This window comes from Podarcis cretensis (assembly GCF_951804945.1).
Source record: "Podarcis cretensis genome assembly, chromosome: 16".
Classification (NCBI taxonomy): Eukaryota; Metazoa; Chordata; class Lepidosauria; order Squamata; family Lacertidae; genus Podarcis; species Podarcis cretensis.
Genome location: NC_137186.1, coordinates 30,352,340 through 30,366,888, shown reverse-complemented (window position 1 = coordinate 30,366,888; position 14,549 = coordinate 30,352,340). Strand labels below are relative to the sequence as shown.

Sequence of the window (14,549 nt, the reverse complement as noted above, 5' to 3'; positions counted from 1 at the left end):
CAGAAGCTGTTTAGTCCTGCTGGCCACATGACCCGGAAAGCTGTCTGTGGACAAACGCCGGCTCCCTCGGCCTGAAAGCGAGATAAGCGCCACAACCCCGTAGTCACCTTTGACTGAACTTAACCGTCCAGGGGTCCTCTGTATATACACACATGTACACACCAATCCTACACAGAACCTGATAGTAATATCCTATAATATACAACAAAGTAGTATCACACCAAGTATATCGCATACACTTTTATTTCCTGTAAGCACTAACATTTCATTTTTAGCATACCACTCCTCGTGCAATTACAAACTTCTTTATATTCTTACAACCCTTTGATTTTTATTGTGTTTTGCCTACACTCCTGCCCTACCCTACCCAGACGTAATGGAGATCAGTCGCAGTTTCTATTTGCTTTAATAGTGTTGTCATCTTTTGGCACATTCTTGAGAGTCTAGAGCTGTTGGGGTTATTTTATTTTATTTTTGTAAGCCTACAATGGGCTAACAGATCAGTTTTGATGTAATCAGCTTAACCGGTGTGTTTACTGTGATCATGGGACTGAAAAGCCCCCAAAAGTCAACTCCTAAATACCTTCATAGAAACTTAAATGCCATCTGTAAGCTCGTTCCTACTTTGTCACAGCGGCCAAACCAGTTTGGCCTGCCAGCAGCAACCCTGAAAATGGCACAACCGCGGTGGGGGGGGGGGGTAAGTCCCCTTTTGACAAAATTCTGTAGCTGCTCCAGCCTCAAATCTTGCCCTCAATGCCATTTCAAGTCACCGTGTTACAGCAACATTCGTCCATCTTGAGTACCCAGATAGTGTTGGATTACAACTCCCATCATCCATAGCCAGCTATTCCCCAGTGGTCAGGGATGATGGGAGTTGTAGTCCAACTGTATCTGTCGAGGTTGCAGAACGCTTCCGTGCATGACTGAATATTTATTTTATCTAGAAATGCTTTTAAATTGCTTAATATTTCAAGATAGCTAAGCAACGTGCAAAAATGCAGCACAAAGACAATAAATGTTGGGGAAATGGGAGATAAAAATCAGTAAAACAGTCCTGTGCCCTTTTAAAAATGTGGCTCTCTTTTTGGGGGGGGGGTGTTACAGTTTTGCCCCGCAAGACGAATGCCTCGCAAGACGGAAAACTCGCTAGACGAAAGAGTTTTCCGTTTTGGAGGCGCTTCGCAAAACGAATTTCCTATGGGCTTGCTTCGCAAGATGAAAATGTCTTGCGAGTTCCTGCGGGTTTTTTCCCCTCCCCCCCTTTTTCTAAGCCGCTTATCCGCTAAGCCGCTAATAGCGCTAAGCCGTCAATGGGCTTGCTTCGCAAGACGAAAAAACCGCTAGACGAAGAGACTCACGGAACGGATTCTTTTCGTCTTGCGAGGCACCACTGTACTGGGTTTTTTAAATTTTGATTATATATATTGTTGTTTTTATGTTGATCTTTTCTGTGAACCCCCCTTTGAACCCTCGCCATCATTCCCGGACCCGTTCTTGGGGTTGGGGGAGGGGGAAGCTCTCGGGCCTCCCCCGCCCCCAGCCCAGCAAGCTCGGGGGGGGGAATAATTTTTTTTTCTTTATCCCCCCCCCAAAAAAAATAAGTGCGCCCTATAGGGCGAAAAATACAGTAACTTGTGCTTTGTTGAGGTCAATCTGAGCTGCGTTTTGTAGGTGATTCTGTGGGCCCAGTGGTCTTCTATTATCAACATCCCCAGTCACCATGTCCCCTTGATGGGAGTTGCAATCTAGTGTGGTTCACCACACCAGATGTAACACTAAAACCCTAGTTTGTTCGTCAGATTTATCAGTCATTTATTTTTAAAACCAAGGTTAACTCAGAAGAAGTGAACACATACATTAAAACTAGCACAGAACAAAGCATAGATAAATCTAAAAACACATTCCTATTTTTGATGGGCAGGGCTAAAACATCCTACCCACTCAAAAGCCAAAAACCCAATGAAAAAGAAATGTTTTTGCCTCATGCCTAACGCTATGTAATGATGGTGCGAGGCGAGCCTCCGTACGGGAGAGCATTCCACAAGTGGGGAGTCACCACGCAAAAGGACCTGTCTTGTGTTGCCACCCTCCAGACCCCTGGAGGAAGGGACACACAAAGAAAGGCCTCAGGTGTTGCTTGCAAGGTCTGGGGGCAGCTTATATGGGCAGAGGCAGACTATGAGGTATTGGGGTCCCAAGCCTCGTAAGACCTTACAGCGTTGCGTCCGCACCAAGTCATCCCATCTCCTGGGTCCAGAGATGTTTCCTAAGAACCACACGAATTGCATCTGGAGGGCCACAGGTTTCTCACCCTGGTTTAGCGAAATGAGAAAACCATGGTTCAGAAAACCATGATATTCTGAAGCTGGCCTGTTTCCATAAACCAGGGGTAGTCAACTGTTGGAACGACAACTCACATCATCCCTATCCATTGACTTCAGATTTCTTGGGAGTCGTAGTGCACAATACTCAGAAGGTACCACTTCGGCTATCCCTGCCCTAAACCGTGGTTAAGATTGACCATGGTTAACAAGGCTCATTTACACAGCCTTTTATCTTAGGTGTGGGTAACTAACTTGCATATCTTCTTTACCTTGCGGCAGATGCCAAGCTCTAATTGATGAAAATGTTCACTTGGAGTCAGATAATGCCTGACCTGTAAGATCCATGAAGGGTGTATGTGTGTAAGCTTAGAAACAGCTGTGGGATGGGGATTAGGGTGGTGGGTGTTTTTAATCCTTTCCTCCTGTGTTATTGTCTCTATCAAAATGATCCCTCTTCCAGGTCTCTAATTGCATTGGGGCTTGGTGCGGGGAGAACAAGCGCAAAATAGATACCTTAAAACAGCTTTCCCATAAGGCTCCTGCCTTGAGCCGATTCTTCATATTCCTGCAATTGCTTAGCTTTTTTAAAAAAAGACTGTATTGTGTGTTACACATGATTTGGCGCTTTCTATAAGAACCTTATGTTGCCCTCTCTCTCTTTTTTTTTTTAAATCATATTTATTAAGTTTTTAACAAAAAAAAAAAGGTTACAGAACAGTAAACAGTAAACAAAAAACACACAAAGATACAAAAACCAAAATTTAACGTAAAAAGAAAAATGAAAAAATAAAAATCCCTCATTCTAATATCTTATCACTCATTTACTTATTTTCATGACTTCCTCACACCTCCCTTTTTTGTATTCCAGTTAATAGTTCAGCAAATCCATACCCTCTTTATTTACTCTTAGTTCTTTATCTTCACATATTATAACTTCAAATTTTCGTCTAATATCAGTCCAATTTTACATACTCCTATTTTGCCTTATTGCTAAAACCACTTCATTTCATTCCAGCATCATTAACATTCAAGAATTTTATAGTGTTTCTGTAAATAATCTTTAAATTTCTTCCAGTCTTCTTCCACCAACTCTTCTCCCTGGTCTCGGATTCTGCCAGTCATTTCCGCTTATGTTGCCCTCTCTTAAGGGGTGTGCTAACTTCTGGAACTTCTTAATTTCTGAATTTACAAACTCTTGACAAGTTGAGAAACAGGATTCAGTTGTGCTTTTTTTTTTTTAAAAAAAAAAAGCTCTATTTTCCCACTTCTTAAAGTATTTTTGAGTCTCTCTCTCTCTCTCTCTCTCTCTGTGTGTGTGTGTGTGTGTGTGTTTTTAAAAAAGTCTGATGCCACCATGAGGACTACAAGCTTGCATATGTCGACTTTACGGAAGCTGGGGTTCTAGGAGCCTTCAATAGGGTTTTGAATAATGGCGGCAGATGCCGGTGGCCTGCTTCCACTGCAAGCCCTCCATTTTCACGGACTTGGCACTTGCTGCAGAGCAAACTCACTTGCTCCAAAACGCTTTTCAAAGAGGCGTCTTGTGTATTCAGATCCATACGTTGCCTCCTGTTGCACAAGTCCTGTAAGAAACATTTAGCGATTTCGTAGTAAAGGTGCTTTGATATCTCTGCGCAAGATTGAAAACTTTGTGAATAGTTAATCCTCCACTGCCACATGCTGAGCTGTATTCAGTCAGAGGCTTTTGTGAATATTCTAATTATTTCAGTGTAATTATAACTACTTCTTTTTTGAGGGGGGCACAATGTTTGCTATGCCTTTTTATTTTTTTATTTTTTTTAATAATATTTATTAAAGATTTTCAAATATAACAGAAAAAGAAAAACATCCAAATTTAAAACCTTATTTTCATTGGCATCTTTCCAGGACTTCCCCTCCCCTCCCCCTCTTGTATTCCAATTCTTCCAAATAGATTCAACAAATTCTTACCCCAAATTTTAAAATTATTATCATTGGCCCAATTTAAAAAAAATATTTTCCCATCCCCTAAAATCGACCTGTTCCCTTCCACGAGTTCCCGTCTTTAATATGCAATACAGATTAAGATAAACAGAAAAATAAAAAAAAGAATAAAATGTAATTTAACACCCTTTGGATTCCAAATTTCCCTCCCCCCTTTCCCGGTTGCGTTCCCAATGTCCATCAATGTCTACTGTCATCCTGGAGCTCCCACATCTAAACCACAGTCCTTCACCAGTCCGCTTTGCCGTCTTTTTATTAGTCTTTGCCATCTTTTGGTCATCTTTGGTTTCACATGTCCAATCTTGGAAGGAGTCTATCTTCCAACTTTGTCCAGTTCTTGTTATTCTTATTGTTCTTGTTGTTCTCTCTCCTCCTCTTTTTTTTTTCCCCCTGCTCTCCTGCACAAATGTTCTAATTCCAAAAAGCTTCTAATTCCTCTGCAGAGGCTTTGTTATTCAGGAACAAAACATTACGTCAAGTCCCTTCCATTCTTCAATAGATAAATCTATTGTCTCCTTTAGTGTGTAGACCTCTGTAGACAAAATAGTGTTCCATTTCTGCAGTTTCCCAGGCGATAAAAAGTCCTATTCAAATTCGATGCCAACAATACTTGTAGTGTCCCACAGCTCCTCTAGAGGGATTATAGTAACTCAGTTTCCTTCCCGATCACACCCAACAGTCAAAGTAACTTATTATTCCTTGTTTTAAACAATTTATATCCAATTTGTAACAAATGTGACCAGCAAAGTCCTCGTAACAAAGTTCTCTTTTTGTTCTTCCGCTTTGACAGCTCCTTTGACAGCTGTCAAAACCTCTATTTCTCCTCTCCCGGCGCTCTTTCAGATCGCTCCCGGCGTTTCCGGGGGGGGGGGTTGCATTTTAATTCACATTCCACTTTTCTCCTCCAGCCCAGTCTTATAATTTTCCATCGCGAAGTTAATAACTTTATCAAAAAAAGGTTACACTCGATCTTAGTTGTCAAATCCTTTGCTTTAGCTCCTCTACAACAGGGGGGAGGCTGACTTCCTTTTTGCACCTCCCCCGCTCGCTCCGAATTTAAATAGAATTTTTCCCCTTTTTTAATCCAAGTTCCAATTACTCACGGGTTGTTCTTTTAAAGACCAAATTTTCAATGGAAGAAGTCAGCGCTCTCCGTCGAATGGCATGCGGCTTCGCTCGGCAGTGGAAGCGGAGGACTCACAGCACCCCCCCCCTGTCACCCGCTCCGCAGCCTTTAAAAAGGCTCCTTCGTGGGTCGGGGGGCGCAAACGGTGCCCGCCGAGTCACCATGCCCATGGGTTTCAGCGCCCATGGTTTTTGAGGGTCCCCGCGTCGCCGGCGCGGTAGAACCCAGCCCCTGCCGAGCAGGCTCCCTCCGAAGCTCGGAGGGAGTCCGCCATTCGGCGATGGCGACAACCCGGAAGTGCCGTTTGCTATGCCTTTTTAAGCTGGGTTTCCTGAGATTGCACTTTGTTTAAACAAAGCGGCAGGATGGAATCAGTGAATAATACATATCAGAGCAGGGAAAACTTTGTGGTATAATGAAAGGTCTCCCTTGAGTTCTTTTATTTCCCTCTCCTTATTTGCTTTCCTCTGCTTCCTGTAGCAAAATACGCTCCTGTTTTTAAGAGAGGTTAATTAAATAGCTGGATCTGATACCATCCCAACTGGGGCTGGGGCTTTTTATCAAAACCTGCGACCTCTTATCTAAAAAGCCACCTATATTTCGGTAATACCTCTTCCCTCCTTGCGATGGAAAACGAGAGTTGTTTTCTTTCTTTCTTTTGTGGTCTGATCTTTGAATACCAAGTATGCTTTTTACATCTTTTGACCTGTGAAATAACCGAATTCTCTCATTATCCCTAGTCATGACCCCCTGAATCTAGCAGGCCCAAACCGGAGGCTACAGGGTCAGCCGGTTGAGGGTTCAGGGCTGGGAAATATAAGTGAGACCACTGTGTCAGAGCTTGTTGGACCAGGACCGCTCAGAGAAACCTCCCCAACCATCAGGGCCTGCAGTCCAGACCCTCAACAGCCACTTCTGCTTAGGAACTCAAGGCAGTACAGTGGTACCTCGGGTTAAGTACTTAATTCGTTCCGGAGGTCCGTTCTTAACCTGAAACTGTTCTTAACCTGAAGCACCACTTTAGCTAATGGTGCCTCCTGCTGCCGCCGCACCGCCAGAGCCCGATTTCTGTTCTTATCCTGAAGCAAAGTTCTTAATCTGAAGCACTACTTCTGGGTTAGCGGAGTCTGTAACCTGAAGCGCATGTAACCTGAAGCATATGTAACCTGAGGTACCACTGTACAGGGAAGGTCCAGGCCAGTTGGTTTGGCTCGCCAAGGCTCTCAAGTTCTCCACTATGGGCTGGACCCAGGGCAGGATTTAGGTTTGATGAGGCCCTAGGGTGAGCAAACTTTTTCAACAGGGGGCCTGGTCCACTGTCCCTCACACGTTATGGGGGGCCGGATTATATTTTTTTGGGGGGGGGGGAATGAACAAATTCCTATGCCCCACAAATAACCCATAGATGCATTTTAAATAAAAGCACACATTCTACTCAGGTAAAAACACCAGGCAGGCCCCATAAATAACCCAGAGATGCATTTTAAATAAAAGGACACATTCTACTCATGTAAAAACACAGTGATTCCCAGACCGTCCGTGGGCCAGATTTAGAAGGCGATTGGGCCGGATCCAGCCCCCAAGCCTTAGTTTGCCTACCCATGCCATAAGCTACTGAAGGTAATGGGGTCCTTTATATGTCCAGCTGTTCTTTGTCATCAGCAAATTGTCGCTGTTTTTTGTGTTGAATATATGCTTATATGGTAATTTATGGACCCAAAAGGTATCTAAAGCCATTTGCACATAACAAAATACGTATTTTATCAAAGTAATTGTTGAACTGAAATACAGTTAAGGAGAAGTATATTAATAGTGAAATTAGATTGCTGTTTTAGGGGTTGTTTTCAAAAGTCTGGGACGGAATAATCCGTTTTGCATTACTTCCTATGGGAAAGCGCGTCTTGGTTTTGGAATGCTTTGGTTTTGGAACAGACTTCTGGAACGGATTAAGTTTGAGAACCAAGATACCACTGTATATAGAAATGAGCAAACCAGTGATATTTTAGGGAGCAGGCTAGCAGGCGGGGCCCATTATTTATATCATAGGAGCCTACACAAAACACAGTTGCTGTATGTAGGTTTTATTTTATTTGTTTTTTGTCTTATATTTTGGAAATGTACATCCAGGGTTTTTTCCCTTTAATATTTTTGGGGGACCCCAAGAGAGTGGAGCCCTAAGCTAAGGTTACCATATATTTTCCAATGAATCCGGGAACACTTTTCAACTTCAGTGGATTTTGTACGGGGACTGATTTGTAAATCCGGGGACTGTCCCTGGGAAACGGGGACGTCTTGTAACCTTACCCTAAGCTATAGCTTGTTTAGCTTTTATACGTAAATCCGGCGCTGGCTGGAGCCCATCTGAAGACAGAGACTGCCACCCTTTGTCAGAGGAAGTTGCTCGCACCGAACTCTCTGTGATCCAGCTGCCACCAGCCCATCCCTGTTGCTTTCTTCATTGATTCCAGGATCAGATCCAAACACGGCAGCCCTCCTGGTGCAGGGCGCGTCTCCTGGCCCCAATCCCACTCCTACGTGGCTCATCCCTTCCTAGGGCTTGCAGCCTCCAGGGGGAAGAGGGCTGTGCTTCTGGCTCCTCCTCCCCAACCTCTGCCCGTTTGGCAAAGATCTGAAGCCAAATATTTTTAGCCATTTCAGTTGTACCTTGGTTTGTCGAACGCCTTGGGAGTCGTACATTTAGGCTCCCTGACGATCAGAAACCGGATGTGGTTGTCCCAGTTTGCGAACGTTCTTTGGAACCCGAACGTCCGACACGACTTCTCCGGCTTCCGATTGGCTGCAGGAGCTTCCTGCAGCCAATCGGAAGCCGCACCTTGGTTTCCGAACGTTTTGGAAGTCAGATGGACTTCCGGAATGGATTCTGTTCGACTTCAGAGTTACCACTGTATGCATTTGTGGCTTGCTTATGTGAAGTCACAGTAGCTGTATGGAGCCATTCTGAAGCAGCTGGTTTTCTTAGTTTTTAGTTTGGGTTTGGTTCTTAGCGGGAGAATTAAATAGGGAAGCATCCCGACATGTTTTAAGAGAAGAGTTCGCAAAATGCCATGACATAACTTTTTTTAAAAAAAAAATGTGGTGTCCTCCAAGGTAGTTTCTGTGTGTTTTTTTACTAACCAGAAACTACTACCACCCCTTTCTGAAATGCAGTGCTCAGACCTTTTTATATTTTTAAGTTGAGCAATGGTGTGAATGTTGAAATAAGACCCACTGGGTGTTTTGAATATTGTGGTGTGCTGTTGTTTTTCAAAGGTCTGAAGAGAGAACCTGTAGTTCCTCTTTGGATATTCCATTTCTCTCCTTGGGTTTTGAAAACACGTGTAAAAATAGATCCAGAAAATGACTTAAAGAGAACATGGCTTTTGATGAAGCTTGCGTCTTTGACGTACCAAGTCACCAGAGCTCGAATTGGGAGGGTGAGGAAGTTTGGGGGTGGTGCTTAACGAAATCTACTTCTGCTGAACTCCAAATTTTATCCAAATTTAATTGGTGTTTTAATGGTTGAAAACGGTCCTTGAATTCATAATGATGAAGGGCAATGTCTACTATATATTTTGGAAAGTGGTTATCTGTACATTCGTTATCTGTACATTTGAACACCTTACGAAATATTGTTGCCAAACCTGGCGCGAGAATCCCTGAGGTGGGAGCAACACTCTTCATTGAATCAAGATGAAAGACCGAAACGTGACAATTTGACTTCACCCAATTTTTGGCATGATGTGTCCAAACTCACAAATTATGCTACCAGTTTAAGAAACACAATTTTACTTGGTTTCTAAAAACAACTACTACCAGGCAGCTCAGGGAAGTGTGTGTGTGTGTGTGTGTGTGTGTGTGAGAGAGAGAGAGAGAGAGAGAGAGAGAGAGAAATATCTGACAGGCATAGTACACAGGGAAAATATTTGGAATTTGCAATAGGCTGGTCTGCAACCAGACCAGTCATAGCAAGAAAAAAGAACTCTGATACACCAGTTGCCATCTTGCAATGAAAACTCATGGGCTTATAGCACTGTTGACAAAGCCTTCATATTATAACAGATAGATTGAAGGCTGTGCACCAAACAGATTGATTGCAAAATGAGGTTAATTATTGGAATGTAAGATTCCGAGACGATCTACAACCTTACATTTTATCTTCACTCATACAATTTGACATTCTTCTTAAATTATAATAGTAACCATGGACACCTACTGTGTACATAATGTTCTTTAAGCCATAGTTGACTTTTGTATATGGATACATGACATTATAAAGTTGCATTTATATTTCATGTTTTCATATATGTGTTTGAGAATGTTTCCACAAGTACGTAAATCTTAATTGTCCTGGCACAACATATACCACATCAACCCCCTTTTCTCTTTGTTTGCTTTTTGGTGGTTTGTTGGCTTGTCAACAAAGAGAAAAAGGAAGACCAAGTTGTGTCAAAGGTATCTTTTTTGGAGATGCGGATAAAGAAAGTGTTTCTTGGTGCACGGTTAAAATATGGAATCTGCAACCAAAAGAGACATCAACTTGGATGGCTATACCAAGAGGGTTGTTGTTGTTTAGTTGTTTAGTCGTGTCCAACTCTTTGTGACCCCATGGACCAGAGCACGCCCGGCACTCCTGTCTTCCACTGCCTCCCGCAGTTGGGTCAAACTCATGTTGGTAGCTTCAAGAACACTGTCTAACCATCTCACCCTCTGTCGTCCCCTTCTCCTTGTGCCCTCCATCTTTCCCAACATCAGGGTCTTTTCCAGGGAGTCTTCTCTTCTTATGAGTATTGGAGTCTCAGCTTCAGTATCTGTCCTTCCAGGGAGCACTCAGGGCTGATTTCCTTCAGAATGGAGAGGTGTGATCTTCTTGCAGTCCATGGGACTCTCAAGAGTCTCCTCCAGCACCATAATTCAAAAGCATCAATTCTTTGGTGATCAGCCTTCTTTGTGGTCCAGCTCTCACTTCCGTACATCACTACTGGGCAAACCATGGCTTTAACTATACGGACCTTTGTTGGCAAGGTGATGTCTCTGCTTTTTAAGATGCTACCTACATTTGTCATTGCTTTTCTCCCAAGAAGCAGGCGTCTCTTAATTTCGTGGCTGCTGTCACCATCTGCAGTGACCATGGAGCCCAAGAAAGTAAAACCTCTCACTGCCTCCATTTTCCCCCCTTCTATTTGTCAGAAGGTGATGGGCCCAGTGGCCATGATCTTAGTTTTTTTGATGTTGAGCTTCAGACCATGTTTTGCGCTCTCCTCTTTCACCCTCATTAAGAGGTTCTTTAATTCCTCCTCACTTTCTGCCATCAAGGTTGTGTCATCTGCATATCTGAGGTTGTTGATATTTCTTCCGGCGATCTTAATTCCGGCTTGGGATTCATCCAGTGCAGCCTTTCGCATGATGAATTCTGCATGTAAGTTAAATATGCAAGGAGACAATATACAGTGGTACCTCGGGTTAAGAATTTAATTCATTCCGGAAGTCTGTTCTTAACCTGAAACTGTTCTTAACCTGAAGCACCACTTTAGCTAATGAGGCCTCCCACTGCTGCCACACTGCTGCTGCACGATTTCTGTTCTCATCCTGAAGCAAAGTTCTTAACCCAAGGTACTATTTCTGGGTTAGCGGAATCTGTAACCCGAGGTACCATGAACAGCCTTGTTGTACTCCTTAACCAATTAGCCAAGAGGGCTAGACAACCTCATTGGAGATAAGCCCATCAGTAGTTGCTCACCGGTGGGTTTGTCCTACCTCCTCTGTCGGAGACAGGAGTGCTTCTGAATGCCACTTGCTGGAAAACAGCAGGGGCAAGAGTGTTGCTGCGCTCATATCCTGCTTTGTGGGACTTCCCATAAGCATCTGGTTGGTCACTGTGTGAACAGAAGGCTGGATTTAGATGGGCCATTTGCCTCATCCAGCAGCGCTCATTTTATGTTCTTATGCTGAAGGTCCCAGATAGAGAGGAGGATGAGGAGGAGATGATGTTGTCAGAGATGCTCAAGTCCTTCCGTGTAGAATGAAGCTGCAAGGAAATGTAGTTTTGCTTTCATAGAATCATAGAGTTGAAAGAGACCCTGATGGTCATCTAGGCCAGTGTTTCCCAACCTTTGGTCTCCAGCTGTTTAGGGACTACAATTCCCATCATCCCTGACCACTGGGTCTTGCTAGCTAGGGATGATGGGAGTTGTAGTCCAAAACAGCTGGAGGCCAAAGGTTGGGAAACACTGATCTAGGCCAAGCCCCTGCAGTGCAGGAATCTCTCTAGTAGGTCATCTCCAGGCTGCTTCAGAAGTAGTTCAGCTTTTGCAGCAGATAAAGAAAGGGGTAGTCACAACAAGGTTGGCATGCACTTTCGGGACTGCAGATATATTAAAAAGCAACTCAGAAAAGCTTGGAAAACCAAGCATGGATTTCAAGGAGGGAGGCACCATGGTGGAAATCTCATTTACTGATTAGATTCTCCTTGGGTTGCAAAACAGAAGCGTTTAATTGCCATTAAACAGAAGCGCATTTCTAATCCATTCCCTCTTACCAGGAAGACACACTCTGTCCTTAGGAGTATTCACGCTAATCATGCTTGTGCTTCCTCCAGAATTTTAAGAAGCATAATTAGGAATCCTGGCACTAACCTCGTCATTTTTAATATGCAGCTGTTTTTGAAAACCCAAATCCTTCCAGTGGCAGAGAGATAATATAGGATGCTGGCTTATATGGAATCAGACCGTTCCACGGTTTCAAACAAGGGTCTCTCCCAGCCGTATCTGGAGTTGCTGGGGATTGAACCTGGGAACAGAATTCTGCTTGTAAAGCAGCTGCCTTTACCATTGAGCTACAGCCCTTTCCCTGTAATATCTGAATACTTTCAGCAAATGCTGCCCATTCATGCATATATGTTGTTATTTATTCGTTTAGTCGTGTCCGACTATTTGTGACCCCATGGACCAGAGCACACCAGGCACTCCTGTCTTCCACTGCCTCCCCCAGTTTGGTCAAACTCATGCTGTTAGCTTTGAGAACACTGTCCAACCATCTTGTCCTCTGTTGTCCCCTTCTCCTTGTGCCCTCCATCTTTCCCAACATCAGGGTCTTTTCCAGGGAGTCTTCTCTTCTCGTGAGGTGGCCAAAGTATTGGAGCCCCAGCTTCAGGATTTGTCCTTCTAGTGAGCACTCAGGGCTGATTTTCTTCAGAATGGAGAGGTTTGATCTTCTTGCAGTCCATGGGACTCTCAAGAGTCTGCTCCAGCACCATAATTCAAAAGCATCAATTCTTCGGCGATCAGCCTTCTTTATAGTCCAGCTCTCACTTCCATACATCACTACTGGGAAAACCATAGCTTCAACTATACGGACCTTTGTTGGCAAGGTGATGTCATGCATATATACCCAGATGTTAAGCATGATGCTGTTGTGGCCTGCAGACTGAAAACAAAGGATGGCTTAACTTAGTGGGGAACTATGCAATGCACACATCTTCCCCAACCCTTGAGCCAGTATACGTCTCCTGCCCTAAATCTGGTACCTATTTTTAACTGATGGTCTTTTTTTCAGCTTTCGGGGTTCTCTCTTGCCAGATACTCTTTGGGAAGGGAAGGAACGTCTCCAAGCAGGATTTCTCTTAATCTCTGACCTACTGAGAGCACGTTGCTGGTGTTTGGTTTTGGCGAGTGGGTGATGGTTGCACAAACAGTCCAATAAAAACACCGTCCGTTGACTCTGTACAGGTTTTATGAGTCTAGCAAGTTACCCAAGTCTGGAGAACCTTGTGGCACGTTTACATTAGCACTGCTTTTCACCCACTTAATCCAGTGCCTTGCTAGCTACAAAGGTGTTCATTATAACCTCTCTTTAGTGCTGTCTTCAGTGGCTAATGAGATTTTTGGAAGCTGGGACAGGGAGCCATAAAAGGGGGGTGGGGGGAGTATTGTTCCTTGGGATTTGATAATTCACACTAACTATTACTAGCAGCTTCATCTCCGGGGTTGCTTGGGAATTCTAAGAAGCCACAAAAAACAAAAAACCCCAGCTTTGAAACCAGCGGTTAAAATCAGTGCAGTTCTGAAAGATTCACCATCTTTATTCAAAATGGCATCCGGCTGCATCCAAACATAGACTTGTTCTCAGGAAACATTGTGCCAAATTTCTGAAATCTTAAGAGGTGTCCAAATGCATAGCAAAGAAATAAATAACTTTCTGAAAGATAGTGGTAGATGGATAAACGTGATATGTATAATTTATTAGACGCTCTTTACTGCTAAAACTGCTCTTTACTGCTAAATCAGAGCAAATAGCAATCCCCAGAAAACCCGAATTGCCATTTGTTCCAGTGTATCATCCTAAAACCAGTTTGAAGTTCATATTGTGATACCGGTTTCATAATTTTTGACCTGGCGATTTATCACTAATCGTGTGTGTGTGTGTGTGTGCGCGCGCGCGCTGCGCTGTATTGTACAAAAAATCGCAATGTGGGAAAAAACAATGAAGCCAGACAATGCCTCTACATAGCTCCATCCTTATTTCAGACATCGTGATATATCAGTATATTGTGATGTTTACCTGGTGGTATATAACGATGTTGAAAACTAGATATTGCCAAGCCCTAGTTCCAATTCAGCGTTAAAGAGCAGGTTTTCCTGAGGAAAGTGGGGTGGGGAACACCTCAGACAGAGTTTTAAAACATGGACCCATGCCTAGAAAAAGTGGGGCATAAGGTAAGTGTGGCTGGGCCTATAAACTCACAAGGACCAGTAAGGTCAGCTTCCATATAAGGGATGGGAAATCCTTTGTCTCGGGTAGCAAAATGCCTTAGGGACACCATGCATTTAAAGCAGTATCACTTTAAACAGTCATGGCGTCTCCCAAAGAATGCTGGGAGATGTAGTCTGTTAAGGGTTGCTGAGAGTTACTAGAAGACCATTCCTCCCATCACAGAGATAGATTTTCCAGAGTTCTTTTAGCAATCAATCCCTCTTCACCGGGAATTCTGGAAATTGCAGCTCTGTGTGGGGAACAGGGGTCCGCTGACAACTTTCAGCACCCTTAAGAGACTTGCTCCCAGAATTACTATTCGGTACAAAATCACTAGGCAGAGAGAGTTCAAAATGTGTGTGAGA

The 14,549-nt window shown here is 43.6% G+C and overlaps 1 protein-coding gene and 1 long non-coding RNA gene across 12 annotated transcripts in view; both read left to right on the top strand.

Moving 5' to 3' along the window:
• The window catches only part of LOC307205166, a 246,053-nt gene that overhangs the window by 70,732 nt on the left and 160,772 nt on the right, over positions 1-14,549 (top strand). The gene's annotated exons all lie outside the window — the stretch shown is intronic.
• The window catches only part of HIC2 (HIC ZBTB transcriptional repressor 2), a 148,454-nt gene that overhangs the window by 109,427 nt on the left and 24,478 nt on the right, over positions 1-14,549 (top strand). The window lies entirely within an intron of this gene.